Consider the following 10,928-nt stretch of genomic DNA (forward strand, 5'->3'; position numbering starts at 1 on the left):
CCAGGAGCTGTGGGAACAGAGAGGAGAGGGGGAGGTCTCTCCCAGCAGCCTCAGAAGCGGCGGATTAAAGCTCCACAATCAACTTTAAGTGCCCTGCAGCTGTTGAAAACCTGAATAGACAACGAATCATCCCAAGTTGAGGAGGTGGACTTTGGGAGCAAGATATACTATTATTTTCCCTTTTTTTTTCTTTTTGTGAGCGTGTGCTGCTGTGTGAGATTTTGTCTGTATAGCTTTGCTTTCACCATTTGTCCTAGGGTTAGACTGACCCATTTTTCTGTTTTTTTTTTTTTTTAAAGGAAATTTTTCTTCTTAATAATTATTTTTTATTTTAATAACTATACTTTATACTACTCTGTCTTCTCCCTTTCTTTCTTCCTTTCTTCCTTCCCTTCTTCCCTCCTTCCCTCCTTTCTCCCTTCCTTCCCCCTTCTTTCCTCCCTTCCTCTCTTCCTTCCTCCCTTTCTTCCTCTGCACCTTCCTTCCTTCCTTTCTTGCTTCCTTCCTTCATTTCTTCCTTCCTTCCCTCCCTCCCTCCTTCCTTCCTTTTCTTTCCTTTCAATTTATTCTACCTTTTATTTTGAGCCGTGTGGATTAAAGGTTCTTGGCGCCCCAGCCAGGCACCAGGGCGGTGTCCCTGAGGTGGGAGAACCAACCTCAAGACACTAGTCCACAAGAGACCTCCCAGCTCCACGTAATATCAGACGGCGAAAATCTCCCAGAGATATCCATCTCAACACCAAGACCCAGCTTCAATCAAGGACCAGCAAAGAACAGTGCTGGACACCCTATCCCCAACAAAGAGCAAGACAGGTCTACAGCCCCATCCATTAGCAGAGAGGCTGCCTAAAATCATAATAAGGTAACCAACATCCCCAAACACACCACCAGACGAGGACCTGCCCATCAGAAAGACAAGATCCAGCCTCATCCACCAGAACAGAGGCACTAGTCCCCCCAACCAGGGAATCTACTCAACCCACTGAACCAACCTTAGCCACTGGGGACAGCCACCAAAAACAACAGGAACTACGAACCTGCAGCGTGCAAAAAGGAGACCCCAAACACAGTAAGATAAGCGAAATGAGAAGACAGAAAAACACACAACAGATGAAGGAGCAAGATAAAAACACACCAGACCTAACAGATGAAGAGGTAATAGCCAATCTACCTGAACGAGAATTTAGAATAATGATGGTGAAGATGATGCAAAATCTTGTAAATAGAATAGACAATTTGCAAGAAACAGTTAACAGGGACCTAGAAGAAATAAAGAGGAAGCAAGAAACGATGAGCAACACAATAAATGAAATTAAAAATACTCTAGATGGGATCAATAGCAGAATAACTGAGGCAGAAGGACGGATAAGTGACCTGGAAGATAAAATAGTGGAAATAACTACTGCAGAGCAGAAGAAAGAAAAAAGAATGAAAAGAACTGAGGACAGTCTCAGAGACCTCTGGGACAACATTAAACGCACCAACATTCGAATTATAGGGGTCCCAGAAGAAGAAGAGAAAAAGAAAGGGACTGAGAAAATATTTGAAGAGATTATAGTCGAAAACTTCCCTAATATAGGAAAGGAAATAATCCATCAAGTCCAGGAAGCACAGAGAGTTCCATACAGGATAAACCCAAAGAGAAACACGCCAAGACACATAATAATCAAACTGTCAAAAATTAAATACAAAGAAAACATATTAAAAGCAGCAAGGGAAAAACAACAAATAACACACAAGGGAATCCCCATAAGATTAACATCTGATCTTTCAGCAGAAACTCTACAAGCCAGAAGGGAGTGGCAGGACATATTTAAAGTGATGAAGGAAAAAAACCTACAACCAAGATTACTCTACCCAGCAAGGATCTCATTCAGATTTGATGGAGAAATTAAAACCTTTACAGACAAGCAAAAGCTGAGAGAGTTCAGCACCACCAAACCAGCTTTACAACAAATCCTAAAGGAACTTCTCTAGGCAAGAAACACAAGAGAAGGAAAAGACCTACAAGAACAACCCGAAACAATTAAGTAAATGGTAATAGGAACATACATATCGATAATTACCTTAAATGTAAATGGATTAAATGCTCCCACCAAAAGACACAGACTGGCTGAATGGATACAAAAACAAGACCCATATATATGCTGTCTCCAAGAGACCCACTTCAGACCTAGGGACACATACAGACTGAAAGTAAGGGGATGGAAAAAGATATTCCATGCAAATGGAAATCAGAAGAAAGCTGGAGTAGCAATTCTCATATCAGACAAAATAGACTTTAAAATAAAGACTATTACAAGAGACAAAGAAGGACACTACATAATGATCAAGGGATCAATCCATGAAGAAGATATAACAATTGTAAATATTTATGCACCCAACATAGGAGCACCTCAATACATAAGGCAAATACTAACAGCCTTAAAAGGGGAAATCGACAGTAACACAATTATAATGGGGGACTTTAACACCCCACTTTCACCAATGGACAGATCATCCAAAATGAAAATAAATAAGGAAACACAAGCTTTAAATGATACATTACACAAGATGGACTTAATTGATATTTATAGGACATTCCATCCAAAAACAACAGAATACACATTTTTCTCAAGTGCTCATGGAACATTCTCCAGGATTGATCATATATTGGGTCACAAATCTAGCCTTGGCAAATTTAAGAAAATTGAAATCGTATCAAGTATCTTTTCCAACCACAACACTATGAGACTAGATATCAATTATAGGAAAAGATCTGTAAAAAATACAAACACATGGAGGCTAAACAATACACTACTTAATAACGAAGTGATCACTGAGGAAATCAAAGAGGAAATAAAAAAATACTTAGAAACAAATGACAATGGAGACACAACGACCCAAAACCTATGGGATAGAGCAAAAGCAGTTCTAAGAGGCAAGTTTATAGCAATACAATCATACCTTAAGAAACAGGAAACATCTCGAATAAACAACCTAACTTTGCACTTAAAGCAATTAGAGAAAGAAGAACAAAAAAACCCCAAATTTAGCATAAGGAAAGAAATCATAAAGATCAGATCAGAAATAAATGAAAAAGAAGTGAAGGAAACAATAGCAAAGATCAATAAAACTAAAAGCTGGTTCTTTGAGAAGATAAATAAAATTGATAAACCATTAGCCAGACTCATCAAGAATAAAAGGGAGAAGACTCAAATCAATAGAATTAGAAATGAAAAAGGAGATGTAACAACTGACACTGCAGAAATACAAAAGATTATTAGAGATTACTACAAGCAACTGTATGCCAATAAAATGGACAACCTGGAAGAAATGGACAAATTCTTAGAAATGCACAACCTGCCGAGACTGAACCAGGAAGAAATAGAAAATTTGAACAGACCAATCACAAGCACTGAAATTGAAACTGTGATTAAAAATCTTCCAGCAAACAAAAGCCCAGGACCAGATGGCTTCACAGGCGAATTCTATCAAACATTTAGAGAAGAGCTAACACCTATCCTTCTCAAACTCTTCCAACAGATAGCAGAGGGAGGAACACTCCCAAACTCATTCTATGAGGCCAACATCACCCTGATACCAAAACCAGACAAAGACGTCACAAAGAAAGAAAACTACAGGCCAATATCACTGATGAACATAGATGCAAAAATCCTCAACAAAATATTAGCAAACAGAATCCAACAGCACATTAAAAGGATCATACACCATGATCAAGTGGGGTTTATCCCAGGAATGCAAGGATTCTTCAATATACGCAAATCAATCAACGTGATACACCATATCAACAAACTGAAGGAGAAAATCCATATGATCATCTCAATAGATGCAGAGAAAGCTTTTGACAAAATTCAACACTCATTTATGATAAAAACCTTGCAGAAAGTAGGCATACAGGGAACTTTCCTCAACATAATAAAGGCCATATATGACAAACCCACAGCTAGCATAGTTCTCAATGGTGAAAAACTGCAACCATTTCCACTAAGATCAGGAACAAGACAAGGTTGCCCACTCTCACCACTCTTATTCAACATAGTTTTGGAAGTTCTAGCCACAGCAATCAGAGAGGAAAAAGAAATAAAAGGAATCCAAATAGGAAAAGAAGAAGTAAAGCTGTCACTGTTTGCAGATGACATGATACTATACATAGAGAATCCTAAGGATGCTACCAGAAAACTACTAGAGCTAATCAATGAATTTGGTAAAGTTGCAGGATACAAAATTAATGCACAGAAATCTCTGGCATTCTTATACACTAATGATGAAAAATCTGAGAGTGAAATTAAGAAAACACTCCCATTTACCATTGCAACAAAAAGAATAAAGTATCTACGAATAAACCTACCTAAGGAGACAAAAGACTTGTATGCAGAAAACTATAAGACACTGATGAAAGAAATTAAAGATGATACAAATAGGTGGAGAAATATACCATGTTCTTGGATTGGAAGAATCAACATTGTGAAAATGACTATACTACCCAAAGCAATCTACCGATTCAATGCAATCCCTATCAAATTACCACTGGCATTTTTTACAGAACTAGAACAAAAAATTTCACAATTTGTATGGAAACAAAAAAGACCCCGAATAGCCAAAGCAATCTTGAGAACGAGAAATGGAGCTGGAGGAATTAGGCTCCCTGACTTCAGACTCTACTACAAGGCTACAGTAATCAAGACAATATGGTACTGGCACAAAAACAGAAATATAGATCAATGGAACAGGATAGAGAGCCCAGAGATAAACCCACACACATATGGTCACCTTATCTTTGATAAAGGAGGGAAGGATATACAGTGGAGAAAAGACAGCCTCTTCAATAAGTGGTGCTGGGAAAACTGGACAGCCACATGTAAAAGTATGAAATTAGAACACTCCCTAACACCACACACAAAAATAAACTCAAAATGGGTTAAAGACCTAAATGTAAGGCCAGACACTATCAAACTCTTAGAGGAAAACATAGGCAGAACACTATACGACATAAATCACAGCAAGATCCTTTTTGACCCATCTCCTAGAGAAATGGAAATAAAAACACAAATAAACAAATGGGACCTAATGAAACTTAAAAGCTTTTGCACAGCAAAGGATACCATAAACAAGACCAAAAGACAACCCTCAGATTGGGAGAAAATATTTGCAAATGAAGCAACTGACAAAGGATTAATTTCCAAAATTTATAAGCAACTCATGCAGCTCAATAACAAAAAAACAAACAACCCAATCCAAAAATGGGCAGAAGAACTAAATAGACATTTCTCCAAAGAAGATATACAGATTGCTAACAAACACATGAAAGAATGCTCAACCTCATTAATCATTAGAGAAATGCAAATCAAAACTACAATGAGATATCATCTCACACCGGTCAGATTGGCCATCATCAAAAACTCTAGAAACAATAAATGCTGGAGAGGGTGTGGAGAAAAGGGAACCTTCTTGCACTGCTGGTGGGAATGTAAATTGATACAGCCGCTATGGAGAACAGTATGGAGGTTCCTTAAAAAACTACAAATAGAACTACCATACGACCCAGCAATCCCACTACTGGGCATATACCCTGAGAAAACCATAATTCAGAAAGACTCATGTACCAAAATGTTCATTGCAGCTCTATTTACAATAGCCAGGACATGGAAGCAACCTAAGTGTCCATCAGCAGATGAATGGATAAAGAAGATGTGGCACATATATACAATGGAATATTACTCAGCCATAAAAGGAAATGAAACTGAGTTATTTATAATGAGGTGGATGGACCTGGAGTCTGTCATACAGAGTGAAGTAAGTCAGAAGGAGAAAAACAAATACCGTATGCTAACACATATATATGGACTCTAAGGGGAAAAAAATGTCATGAAGAGATTAGTGGTAGGACGGGAATAAAACACAGACTTACTCGAGCATGGACTTGAGGATATCGGGAGGGGGAAGGGTGGGCTGAGAAGAAGTGAGAGAGTGGCAGGGACATATACACACTATCAAATGTAAATTAGATAGCTAGTGGGAAGCTGCTGCATAGCACAGGGAGATCACCTCTGTGCTTTGTGACCACCTAGAGGGGTGGGATAGGGAGGGTGGGAGAGAGGGTGATGCAAGAGGGAAGAGATATGGGAACATATGTATATGTATAACTGATTCAGTTTGTTGTAAAGGAAAAACTAACACTATTGTAAAACAGTTATACTCCAATAAAGATGTTAAAAAAAAAAAAATGCAGGCAAGTGCTGAGAAAGTTTAAGGCGGGAATACATCGATTCTAAATGGGGAAAAAAAAAAAAAAAAAGACACAGACTGGCTGAATGGATACAAAAACAAGACCCATATATATGCTGTCTACAAGAGACCCACTTCAGACCTAGGGACACTTACAGACTGAAAGTGAGGGGACGGAAAAAGATATTCCAGGCAAATGGAAATCAGAAGAAAGCTGGAGTAGCAATTCTCATATCAGACAAAATAGACTTTAAAATAAAAACTATTACAAGAGACAAAGAAAGACACTACATAATGATCAAGGGATCGATCCATGAAGAAGATATAACAATTATAAATATTTATGCACCCAACATAGGAGCACCTCAATACATAAGGCAAATACTAACAGCCATAAAAGGGGAAATCGACAGTAACACAATCATAGTAGGGGACTTTAACACCCCACTTTCACCAATGGACAGATCATCCAAAATGAAAATAAATAAGGAAACACAAGCTTTAAATGAAACATTACACAAGATGGATTTATTTGATATTTATAGGACATTCCACCCCAAAACAACAGAATACACATTTTTCTCAAGTGCTCATGGAACATTCTCCAGGATAGATCATATATTGGGTCACAAATCTAGCCTTGGCAAATTTAAGAAAATTGAAATCATATCAAGTTATCTTTTCTGACCACAACGCTATGAGACTAGAGATCAATTACAGGAAAAGATCTGTAAAAAATACAAACACATGGAGGCTAAACAATACACTACTTAATAACGAAGTGATCACTGAAGAAATCAAAGAGGAAATCAAAAAGTACTTAGAAACAAATGACAATGGAGACACGATGACCCAAAACCTATGGGATACAGCAAAAGCAGTTCTAAGAGGGAAGTTTATAGCAATACAATCCTACCTTAAGAAACAGGAAACATCTCGAATAAACAACCTAACTTTGCACCTAAAGCAATTAGAGAAAGAAGAACAAAAAACCCCCAAATTTAGCAGAAGGAAAGAAATCATAAAGATCAGATCAGAAATAAATGAAAAAGAAATGAAGGAAACAATAGCAAAGATCAATAAAAGTAAAAGCTGGTTCTTTGAGAAGATAAACAAAATTGATAAACCATTAGCCAGATTCATCAAGAAAAAAAGGGAGAAGACTCAAATCAATAGAATTAGAAATGAAAAAGGAGATGTAACAACTGACACTGCAAAAATACAAAAGATTATTAGAGATTATTACAAGCAACTCTATTCCAATAAAATGGACAACCTGGAAGAAATGGACAACTTCTTAGAAATGCACAAGCTCAACCTGGAAGAAATGGACAACTTCTTAGAAATGCACAAGCTGCCGAGACTGAACCAGGAAGAAATAGAGAATATGAACAGACCAATCACAAGCACTGAAATTGAAACTGTGATTAAAAATCTTCCAACAAACAAAAGCCCAGGACCAGGTGGCTTCACAGGCGAATTCTATCAAACATTTAGAGAAGAGCTAACACCTATCCTTCTCAAACTCTTCCAAAAGATAGTAGAGGGAGGAACACTCCCAAACTCATTCTATGAGGCCATCATCACCCTGATACCAAAACCAGACAAAGACGTCACAAAGAAAGAAAACTACAGGCCAATATCACTGATGAACATAGATGCAAAAATCCTCAACAAAATACTAGCAAACAGAATCCAACAGCATATTAAAAGGATCATACACCATGATCAAGTGGGGTTTATTCCAGGAATGCAAGGATTCTTCAATATATGCAAATCAATCAACGTGATACATCATATCAACAAACTGAAGGAGAAAAACCATATGATCATATCAATAGATGCAGAGAAAGCTTTTGACAAAATTCAACATCCATTTATGATAAAAACCCTGCAGAAAGTAGGCATAGAGGGAACTTTCCTCAACATAATAAAGGCCATATATGACAAACCCACAGCCAGCATTGTTCTCAATGGTGAAAAACTGAAACCATTTCCACTAAGATCAGGAACAAGACAAGGTTGCCCACTCTCACCACTCTTATTCAACCTAGTTTTGGAAGTTCTAGCCACAGCAATCAGAGAAAAAAAAGAAATAAAAGGAATCCAAATAGGAAAAGAAGAAGTAAAGCTGTCACTGTTTGCAGATGACATGATACTATACATACAGAATACTAAGGATGCTACCAGAAAACTACTAGAGCTAATCAATGTATTTGGTAAAGTTGCAGGATACAAAATTAATGCACAGAAATCTCTGGCATTCTTATACACTAATGATGAAAAATCTGAGAGTGAAGTTAAGAAAACACTCCCATTTACCATTGCAACAAAAAGAATAAAATATCTAGGAATAAACCTACCTAAGGAGACAAAAGACTTGTATGCAGAAAACTATAAGACACTGATGAAAGAAATTAAAGATGATACAAATAGATGGAGAGATATACCATGTTCTTGGATTGGAAGAATCAACATTGTGAAAATGACTCTATTACCCAAAGCAATCTACAGATTCAATGCAATCCCTATCAAATTACCACTGGCATTTTTTACAGAACTAGAACAAAAAATTTCACAATTTGTATGGAAACACAAAAGACCCCGAATAGCCAAAGCAATCTTGAGAACGAAAAATGGAGCTGGAGGAATCAGGCTTCCTGACTTCAGACTATACTACAAGGCTACAGTAATCAAGACAGTATGGTACTGGCACAAAAACAGAAATATAGATCAATGGAACAGGATAGAAAGCCCAGAGGTAAACCCACATACATATGGTCACCTTATCTTTGATAAAGGAGGGAAGGATATACAGTGGAGAAAAGACAGCCTCTTCAATAAGTGGTGCTGGGAAAACTGGACAACTACCTGTAAAAGTATGAAATTAGAACACTCCCTAACACCACACACAAAAATAAACTCTAAATGGACTAAAGACCTAAATGTAAGGCCAGACACTATCAAACTCTTATAGGAAAACATAGGCAGAACACTCTATGACATAAATCACAGCAAGATCCTTTTTGACCCACCTCCTAGAGAAATGGAAATAAAAACAAAAATAAACAAATGGGGGCTTCCCTGGTGGCGCAGTGGTTGAGAATCCGCCTGCCGATGCAGGGGACACGGGTTCGTGCCCCGGTCTGGGAAGATCCCACATGCTGCGGAGCGGCTGGGCCCGTGAGCCATGGCCACTGAGCCTGTGCATCCGGAGCCTGCGCTCCGCAAAGGGAGAGGCCACAACAGTGAGAGGCCCGTGTACCACAAAAAAAAAAATAAATAAAAAATAAAAAAAAAAAAATAAACAAATGGGATCTAATGAAACTTAAAAGCTTTTGCACAGCAAAGGATACCATAAACAAGACCAAAAGACAACCCTCAGAATGGGAGAAAATATTTGCAAATGAAGCAACTGACAAAGGATTAATATCCAAAATTTATAAGCAACTCAGGCAGCTCAATAACAGAAAAACAAACAACCCAATCCAAAAATGGGCAGAAGAACTAAATAGACATTTCTCCAAAGAAGATATACAGATTGCCAACAAACACATGAAAGAATGCTCAACATCATTAATCATTAGAGAAATGCAAATCAAAACTACAATGAGATATCATCTCACACCAGTCAGACTGGCCATCATCAAAAACTCTAGAAACAATAACTGCTGGAGAGGGTGTGGAGAAAAGGGAACCCTCTTGCACTGCTGGTGGGAATGTAAATTGATACAGCCACTATGGAGAACAGTATGGAGGTTCCTTAAAAAACTACAAATAGAACTACCATATGACCCTGCAATCCCACTACTAGGCATATACCCTGAGAAAACCATAATTCAAAAAGAGTTATGTACCAAAATGTTTATTGCAGCTCTATTTACAATAGCCAGGACATGGAAGCAACCTAAGTGTCCATCAACAGATGAATAGATAAAGAAGATGTGGCACATATATACAATGGAATATTACTCAGCCATAAAAAGAAATGAAACTGAGTTATTTGTAATGAGGTGGTTAGACCTGGAGTCTGTCATACAGAGTGAAGTAAGTCAGAAGGAGAAAAACAAATACCGTAAGCTAACACATATATATGGAATCTAAGAAAAAAAAATGTCATGAAGAGATTAGTGGTAGGATGGGAATAAAACACAGACCTACTAGAGCATGGACTTGAGGATATGGGGAGGGGGAAGGGTAAGCGGTGACGAAGTGAGAGAGTGGCAGGGACATATACACACTACCAAATGTAAATTAGATAGCTAGTGGGAAGCTGCCGCATAGCACAGGGAGTTCACCTCTGTGCTCTGTGACCACCCACAGGGGTGGGATAGGGAGGGTCGGAGGGAGGGTGATGCAAGAGGGAAGAGATATGGGAACATATGTATGTACAACTGATTCACTTTATTGTAAAGGAGAAACTAACACACTATTGTAAAACAGTTATACTCAAATAAAGATGTTTTAAAAAAAAATAGAAAAAAGAAAGGAAGACGTTCCCACTAACCAAAGATGAGACAAGTTTAGTATCAAAAAGAATAAAGATTGCAATGGATTTAAACACAAGTATATCAAAATTCATAAATTGATAATAATATGCCACTAAAAAAAGGAAAACAACTCACTGGTCACCTTGAGAAGCTGCTTATGCAACAGCTTATTATTTTGAAAATTGCTAAAGAGAATGTTTTTCTTGCACG

This window comes from Kogia breviceps, unplaced genomic scaffold (assembly GCF_026419965.1).
Source record: "Kogia breviceps isolate mKogBre1 unplaced genomic scaffold, mKogBre1 haplotype 1 scaffold_441, whole genome shotgun sequence".
Lineage (NCBI taxonomy): Eukaryota > Metazoa > Chordata > Mammalia > Artiodactyla > Physeteridae > Kogia > Kogia breviceps.